This window comes from Nicotiana attenuata, chromosome 3 (genome assembly GCF_001879085.1).
Source record: "Nicotiana attenuata strain UT chromosome 3, NIATTr2, whole genome shotgun sequence".
In the NCBI taxonomy this organism is placed as follows: Eukaryota; Viridiplantae; Streptophyta; class Magnoliopsida; order Solanales; family Solanaceae; genus Nicotiana; species Nicotiana attenuata.
In genome coordinates this window covers 49,656,745-49,666,571 of record NC_031991.1, presented here as the reverse complement: position 1 = coordinate 49,666,571, position 9,827 = coordinate 49,656,745, and positions in this window count along the sequence as shown.

The window sequence follows — 9,827 nt, the reverse complement described above, 5'->3', positions numbered from 1 at the left end:
TCAAATCTTGCATGAGGCTAAGCCCTGCCTCCATATTTGCATAAGGCTAAGCATTGCCTTCTCCAATTGCATGAGACTAAGCCTTGTCTCAAATCTTGCATGAGGCTAAGCCTTGCCTCCATATTTGCATAAGGCTAAGCATTGCCTTCTCTCTGCATGAGACTAAGCCCTATCTTAAATCTTGCATGAGGCTAAGCCCTGCCTCCTTATCTGCATAAGGCTAAGCATTGCCTTCTCTTTGCATGAGACTAAGCCCTGTCTCAAATCTTGCATGAGGCTAAGCCCTGCCTCCATATTTGCATAAGGCTAAACATTGCCTTCTCTCTGTATGAGACTAAGCCTTGTCTCAAATCTTGCATGAGGATAAGTCCTGCCTCCCTATCTGCATAAGGCTAAGCATTGCCTTCTCTTTGCATGAGACTAAGCCCTGTCTCAAATCTTGCATAAGGCTAAGCCCTGCCTCCATATTTGCATAAGGCTAAGCATTGCCTTCTCTCTGCATAAGACTAAGCTCTACCTTTCATTGTCTAATGCTGAATATTACACTATCTGAAACCTAGCATTATTTTGCCTTTTCCGGGGCTAAGCTCTGTACCGATTCTATGCAAGACTAAGCTCTGTCTTGTTTGCTTATATGATCCATCATCATGTCTCTATCCGAAGGCGTCATAGTCCCAAGGCATCATCCTCATAGCCTGAAGACACCATGTCATGGCCTGAGGATCTCTCAATACTGCACATCATTATTCGAAGGCGTCATGGTTCGGAGGCACCATTCTCATGGCCCGAGAACATCATTTCATGGACTGCGAATCTCTTATCTCATGATTCATGGCCCGGGACGTCATGGTCTAAGGACGTCATCCTTTCCGTCCAAAGACAACCTTCATGGTCGAAAGGGAATTTTGCATCATGTTTAAACTCCCGCGGTAACCTATACACTTGCATGTATCTTGTTTTAAGTTTCGCAGGAAATCCAGGAGGTAACTGTTCTTCAAACAGGAGCAACTTTTGCTCCGGTTTCCACTTATACCATTTTTATCTTGCCATTATTTCAAGCGTAACAGACTCCCATCAATTACTCGCTTTACCCTACGACCGTTCAAATACCTGCCCTGTGATGAATCCGTTACAATTTAGATTCGCCTTCATATCTCCGCATAAACTCATCCGATACCATCCTTCCCAAAAGAACCTTTTCTGAAACACACTACCATTCCTATAGCAATTCCATCGGTTTCATTCACCGTTGGGTCCAGAACTACACATGGCCTAATTCCTGTAAAACCAGGGATATGTAGGCAGCTTAGAGACCAGGGTGCGGCCCACATTTTTCCAAACATCCCATTTGGTCAAAATCGGTCATCATTTCTTTACCCGACAACTCTTTCATCCTTCCCGGGTAAAGAGGGGCAGCTATTGGTACCCAATTTTTTCCTCATATATTTTTAAAATGCATATATACTTTCAATATAGTGCATGAGCATCAACCTGTATTTTTCCATAATTTTCTGTAATTTTAAAAGGATTTTAATTGATTTATTCCAACATTTTTTATCTAAATAATTACTAATTGCATCACAAATAATTTATAATGATTTATTACTATATTTTTATCATTTATATTTATATTAAGCTTTAATCATTTTATGCATAATTATATTTGTATCTTTAGGCTATAATTACAATAACTTTGCAATAATAGCCTATATATGCATGATTTCATTATTTACACGAAAAATAATTTTTTATATTTTTATAATATTAAGTAATTATTTTAAATCATTTTCATGCACAAATGACATTTTTATCATTTATAAATTATTTTATAAAATTAATTAAATTAATTGGGTATTTAAAATCAGCCCTTTTTAATTGACTAATTTCGGACCTAGCCCAATTATACACACTAGCCCAAATACCCGTTAACCCTAACCCAATACCCCTTTAATCGTGACCGTTGATCTCTGAGATCAACGGTCCATATCCCTTCCCCTTCTTTTAATTAACCAAACCCCTAACCCCTAACCCTCATTCACCCAAACCCGCCGCCTCTGTATTCTCTCATCTCCTCCCCTTCTCTCTTCATCAAACCCTAACACTGTCACCATCCTCTTGTGATTCCTATCCAAAAATAGAATCATCTCTTGATTCCTTACAATATCTTAGGGCTGCTTATCGGGCGAATTGTGCGGTTATTTACTCTTAACGGCTTGGCTTATCGGTTATCGGCTTTTAAATGTATTAATCCACTAGCCACCCGATAAGATATCGGGCGGACTGGTATCGGTTTAGCTCTTATCGGACGGTTATCGGGCGGTTTATCGGCCTAATTCAATCAAAATAAAATAAAATTTAGTCTTTGTATGTTTAAATAGGTAGTCGATGTACTAAGAGGGACGAAGCAGAAGAGACACCGTGATGGGTAAATCATCTGTCCAGAATCTTATTTATGTTTATGCACATTGGCCTTAGTCCATGTGAAAGATTTCCAGTTGGTCGTTGTTAAAACAAATGTTCGTCATGCATTGAATTCTAGGATGCCTTAAAACCCAGGCAAAGTTGATGAAGCAGTGGTGTAACCGGTGTTGTTATCTTGTTTCAAACAGCAAATTGTGTCTTTTGTCACAGTTAGATGGCTCCTTTTATTTGGCTTTCTTTTATTCTAATTCACTCTGATAGAGTACTGGAGGAAGAAGGGTTTTTGATTATTTAATATATACATGGATAAAAGAAATTTTATATGTATATATATATTCTTAACGAGTTAACGGATTATCCGTTAAGAAAATTGAATAATCCGCCCCCAAACCGATAAGCCGTTAATAAAAAAATTTCAATCTGTTCCCCGTCCGTTAAACCGTTAACCCGATACCAATAATCCATTAAGCTTCGATTTCGGTTCGGTTTTCGGTTTCGGTTCGGTTTTGAATACCCCTACCATATCTGGCCTTACCTCCTTGCCAGCTACTCGTTTTTGATGTTACTCAAACTGGTTCGCCTCAAATGGCAAGTTGATCTCAAGAGATTCGAACCAGATTTGGTTCAATACCTCTTATAGGTTGATTATTTCCGTCTGTGTTCGTCCTAACCTCTGTGAGTACGAATATTTTCGTATCTTTCAGTTAGGGCTTCAGATTTTGATTCGGACCAGATTTGGTCCGATTTCTGTTTGTTTTATGATTATTTTCCATCTATATTTTCTCTATTACTCACAAATCCGTTTATTTTAGTTGAATCTTTTACTTACCCTAAAATTAGGGCTCAAGATCTTTCCAGATCCAAAATAATTTTCTTCCTTTGTATTTTTCCTTTAATGTTTCAGTATATCTACCTATGTGTTCATATTTTCTTTACTATTTCTGATCGATTCTGTTTGCCCTAAAATTTAGGGTTTTTGGATTTCTTAAAGACGAACTAAATCTATGTATTTCCATCTCTATTATAGTTTCCTTTTTTGTTTTCTACGCTGATTTTACTTACCCTAAAATCTAGGGTTTTGATTCTTCGAACAAAATATGGTTCAAACTTTAATTATTTCCATCTATATGTCTTCGTGTGTTTTATTAAAGCTTTTGTGTTTCTGCTTTTTCTTTTGCTTACATTAAGTTTGGGTTGTCATTATTTGGTATTTTTTCCTTTAAATGTTTCTGTCTATTTGCCTCTATGCATCTTTCACTCATGCCGTTAGTTGCGGGCTAGTTTTATTTACCCCAAAACTAGGGCCTCTAAAATGTTTACCAAGATTTTAATCTTTCTCGTATGTACTGATGCTTTCCTTATTCTGTTCGTCCTACCTTGTTCCTTTATTTCTTCACCTTGTTTGCTGATTGATAATTGGTTCTATATGATACTTACCTTATTCTGAGTAGTACTCGCCGGATTGCTCGTTAATTGACTGAACTCTGTACTATCTCCCTTAAATTAAACTTCAAGTTGATCCTGGAATTATTTCTTTACCTTATTTAACCTAGTATTTAATTACTAGTCGATTCCGTATAAGGTTTTCCTTAAATCAAGTAGTACTAGCCTGACTTTACTCGATTATGTCTTGTTAATTGATCCATGCTGACCTTAATTGATTGTTAATTGATTTTTATATCTTATTTGTGTGTGATTGGTTCATTACCTTATTTGTTTTACTCTATTGTATGCTATAAAAGCCCTTCCCTTGTCCGGAATTTACACACTGAGACACTTATACACTTTACAACTTAGAAATTTCAATCTCTCTGCTCTCAAAAACTTGAGCTTTCTCTTTCTATTGTTCTGATTTCTGCACTATTTGGCCGGCTGAATGCCAAGGCCAGATTCTCTGGATTCTAACTGCTATTGCATTCCTATTTGCTTTCTTCTCAACTGGTATGCCTTAACTCCTATTATTCTATTCTGTTCTATCTCCTTTATTCGATTAGTCTATTTAAATTTTCAGCATGCTTCTGCTTTCTATGTGACTACATGATCCTACTTAGTGATAATACTAAACTAAGTTACCTCCAGTAATGTGAAACCCTGTCCAATTCAGCTGTATGTTCCCAGTTCTGACTGCAAGCATGTAATGTATGGCTAATTCTGTATGTTAGTTCAAGTATCTTTGCTTTGTGATTACTTTAAATGCTGGTATGAGTATCTAGTCTGAACAAATATCAACTTAGTTGAACTATATGCTGAACAGGAGTTTGTTTGTTTTCTGGTGCAGTTCTGTTACTATTCTGTATGTACTGATTTCTAAACCTGTTCCCTCTTACCCTATGTATACTGGTTTTCAAACTCCTATTCTTAGTTATCTAGGTTCCTACCACCCCCAGTGTGAGCACTGCCTAGGGTCCCTGAGACTCCTTTGAATTCTGACACACTGAGGCTGGTTTTTCAATCTCCTATAAATTCTGTGTTGAATGTGTGGTTCTAATGTGAGCATTGCCCGGGGTCCCCGAGGCTCTTTGGGAACTTTAACACACTGGAAGCCTAGTTTAAGGTACTGTGGATCACTGCTATTNCTTTGTTTCTTGTCTGCCTACTGCTTGTGTTTAATTCAGTACTTCATTCTAAGCATGTTGCAATTCCCTTCTGCCTATTCTGAATCTATTATGCATCCTAAACCCTACCCAAGGTGTTTGATAATGATGGCTTGTTCAAGGCATGACAGTATTAAGTATTGCTGTCTATGACTCAAACTTGATTCCCCTACTAAGGCTCCCTATAGTGTAATAGATACTATTATGTAATTTATTCATTCTGGGATGTAATAATCTCTGTAATAAACAGATCTGGGGTTTATTAGTAAAAGCTGGGTTTTTTTCTATATCTTTGTTTGAAACTCGGGTAGAAATCCTGCCTATAGGTTTATTGGTTATTATGTGAATGTTACTACTTGTTTAGAGATCATGCCTATAGGATTTTCTGATTGCTTTGTTCTGTATTTCACTCGCATGCTAGAAATCCTGTTTACAGGCCCCTTTCATTAGACATCCTGTCCATAGGATCGATGCATATCTTTAACTTACATGCATTAGTGACCATGCTTATAGGATTCTATCTGCTTGAATAATAACCTTTCCTGGCAACATGCTTAAAATTCTGCCCACATGTGATTAATAGATATCATGCCTATAGGAGGTAAAAAAATTAGTTTCAACTTAGATACCATTCCTATAGGAATAAAAGGAATCAGTTTCAAACCTAGAAATCATGTCTATAGGATTTAAACTAATAGATATCGTGCCTATAGGGTGAAATCAGTTTGTAAACTTAGAAACCATGCTGATAGAGGTTTAAATCAAGTCAACACTTAGAAATACTGCCTATAGGGGTTTAAACTAATTAGAAAGCGTGCCTATAGGATCTAAAAGGGATAAAACCTTTCTTTATGAGTTAAAATCAGCAATTCACTTAGAAATCACGTTATAGGTTGTAGATATCATGCCTATAGAGTTCTGTTAATCAGTTTTGAGTTCGATTAATTCTGGTTATCACTTAGGCAAATCCGTAGGGGTTACCAATGATTCTTGGCCTAAAATTGAGATATCTTACAGCCTGAAAATGTCCAGATTCAAGGTTTAATAAAATCAGTAGGCAAATTGATAGGTCCAGATGCCCGCCTTAATAAACTGCTGTCTTGCATTCTGTTTTTGCTTATCTAGATATCCTGCCCATAGGATCGTAAATTAACGAAATCTGTTGATTTAACTGCGTACATTTGTTGTCTACTTATGGAGGTTTATGTGAGCCCTTATTTCCTTCTTACATGATAGTCCTATTTGAATTTTGTTTGTTGCCTAGCTTTTCTCATTTATGTAACATAGGTCAGTCTAGAACCACCCTAAATAGAGGTCCTAAATACCTCCAGGACCATAGGAAAGGGACGGGTAGTGCACGCATAAGGCACGAGTTAGAAGCTACTAGAACGCTTAGGTAACAACTGAAAGATTGTAATTGGGTAGTAAAGAAAATGATAGCCCATGCGCTAATGCTATGAGTAAAACCCCGACTTGTGGGAGTTGCAAAGCATTGCATGGAATGATCCTATAGGCTAAAAACTTAGGATCACCCCCTATACTCCTGTGTAAAAAATAAGTTGAATATTGTATTTGTTTGATTCGTTTTCCCTTTTAAGACTAATTCGCTTAATTTAAGTTCGGCTGGGACCCACCATTGTGGACCTCGAGGGGTGCCTAACACCTTCCACTCAAGGTAATTTCGATCCCTTACCCGATCTCTAGTGACGTAAAATGGTTATATGAGTTAATTGTTCTAGGTGCCCTAACGCACCTTAATCCGTTAGGTGGCGACTCTTCAAATCCCTTACCCTATCCCAAAAGGAAAGGAGTTGTCCCAAAAATGTCGAAATCCGATTTCGCGAGAAAAAGGGGCGGGACAACTACCATGAACCAATTGGCCAAAGCTCAGCTTTAACAAGTTCAAGGGCCAAAACAAGTGAATGCAATGGAAGGTGTGAATATGATGGTAAACAAAAGGCGACAACAAGGTCAACAAATACAAAACCGTCCGGAACAATTCATGCAAGATGATAGTGGTTATGATCTAGGTGATTCATTCAATGACCAAGATGAAGAAGTTCAATATGTCAACAATTACCAAGGTCAAAGAAACAATGCTCAAGGGCAAAACCAACAACAATGGAGGTCACAAGGGAACCAAGGTAATTGGAACAACCGAAACCACCAAGGCAATTGTAGTGGTGGTAATTCTAATAAAATCAATTGGAACAATCAAGGAAAATCAAGGTAATATGGGTAATCAAGGCAACTGGGCAACAACAATCAAGGCAACTGGGGAGGCAATAATCAAGGAGGGTGGAACAACAACAATAATCGGGGGTCGGGTTTTCAAAGGCCTCCGATGTTCCAACAACCAAGAAATCCACCTCCCTATCCTTCTCAAGGACCAAGCTCTTCTTCTAATGCGATGGGTAGAATTGAAAATATGTTTAAACAGATGATGGAGAAAAATGCTGACTCCGATGCCCAATTAGCCTCCCATAACACTTCTATCCGCAACTTGGAAGTCCAACTTGGCCAAATTTCTCATGCAATGAATACTCGCCCTAAGGGGCACTACCAAGTGATACGGTAGTAAACCCGAAGGGTGGGAACAATAGGGGGCATGCTATGTGTCGCGCCCCCTTTTTTCCCTCGCGGGGAAGTTCGGGTTTCGACATTCATGGGGGGAACAACTTATTTCCTTTTGGGAATTGGGTGTTTGAAGAGTCGCCACCTAACGAATTATGGTGCGTTAGGGCACCTAGAGTAATTAACTCGTGTAACTAGTTTGCATTATCAGAGATTAGGTTAAGGGCTCAAAATAACCTTGAGGAGAAGGTGTTAGGCAACCCTCGCGGTCCACAACGGTGGGTACCGGCCGAACTTAAACTATATGAATTAGTCATTTTCACAAGTAAATAGTTTCAACACATATTTGCAAATAAAGGCGGTTTTTCACAGTCTAAACATATATATGATCATGGAAATTTTGAAGGTAAAAGAGGCTTGGACAACTTAAACACACATATATGCAAAGGGAAAAAAAGTTTAGATAATTTAAACACATATAGGAATTGGGAAAGGGAAGTCCTAAGTTGATTAGCCTACAGGATCATACCCATGCAATGCCCGGTAATCACTCCTCAATGAGAGGGGCTACACGTGACATTAACGCGCAGGCCATAATATCCGTTCACTATCCATTACCCTCCTCTTAGTGGTTATATGCGAGTTTAATTAACGACCTCTAAGCGTGCTGCTACCCGTCCCTTTCTTATGGTCCTGGAGGAATTTAGGACCTCTAAATCTGGACAGTTCTAGACAACCTAAGGATTTTTTAAAAGGTAAAAATCTAAGCGTCAAGCGAATAACATGTAGGACAAGAAAATAAGGACAAATAGTTAGAAGGCTCATATTTACGTCCGCATGTGTATAGGCAAACAAACAGCACGTCTAAAACACAGATTTTGAAGAAGTTCAGAAATCCTAAGAACATGATATCTAGATGAATGTTACAGATACAGGATATGCATAAGGAAAGTGGCAGAATCCTAACCAGTTTGCCTACTGGTTTTATAGCCTGTTAAGCTTAAGCAGTTTAAAACAATCAAACGCAGTTTCCAGTTCATATATATAGAGACTGATTACCTAAGGCTTGCCTAGGCGGGGGACTGTGTGCAATCATAATCACAGGAGGTGATTAACAGTTTTAAGAAATTGTTCAACCTACATCATGCTATTCTAGGTGACAGAGATTATAACAGGCGCCTTATTTATGTTTTTAGACATGATGCTTGTATGTGAGGCTGTTTAAACCTTTTCATAGCCAGTTATTTATTTCAATCGAAATAGACAAAGTTCAAATAAATGCAAACAGAGTTCTTAAAGCAGGGTATCTAATGCATACATGGTATGACTATTTTTATTTGAAACGGGATTATTGACCTAATGGCAGGATCTTTATGCGATAGTAGTTATGCACAAATCAAAAGTTGGAATAATGGTACATGATATGCAGTATGCTGAAGCGATAAACGTGCACACCCTAAATCAGGATGTCTAGTGCACAAGTTTGGCATGGTTTGAATGCAAATAGATATAGTAGTCCTAGAACATGATTTCTAACGCAGATTTACACAATGTAAGACCTAGAAGCATGTTTTCTACCCAGTTTACCCACAGTACCCTACAGCTACCCTCCCTTTTCACTAGTCACCCCCAATATCTGTTTACAATTAATTATTACAGACCAAGAATTGAATAAATTACATAAATAAAATATAAATTAAGCTATAGGGAGCCTGAAGTAGGCCCAAAGCAAATCCTGGTGTACCAGGCCTTCAGTAGTCTCAAATGCCAAGGATTTTATAGCCCAATTCATGTCCAGGTGTGTCAGAGTTCCCTAAGGACCTCACGGATCCCGGGAAGTGCTCACACCCAGCCTTTTCTCAAATAAAAAATGATTATGTGCAGTGTGGAAGAGCCAGCCCTGATATGCCAGAGTTCAGAGAGATCTCAAGGATCTCTAAGCAGTACACATACCAGAGGAGCATGACTTATTAATCTAAGAGCAAGTGAGAGTGCATAATTTTGAAAAGGTTTTGGTAAACAGTATAGAGAGGACTCTTAGAGGTGAATAGATTTTCTGAAAAACCAGTACTAATTTGGTGGTAAAACAGCTTGAGAAAAGTATGAAAACACTTTGAAATCAAAACACAAATCACAGAACAACCATATTCAGAAACACTTGGCAAGCAGGTTCCACACAAACAGAGAGGGGTTGGGGATACATAGAATACACCTTAGTGTATAGTGGAGCACAGAAGC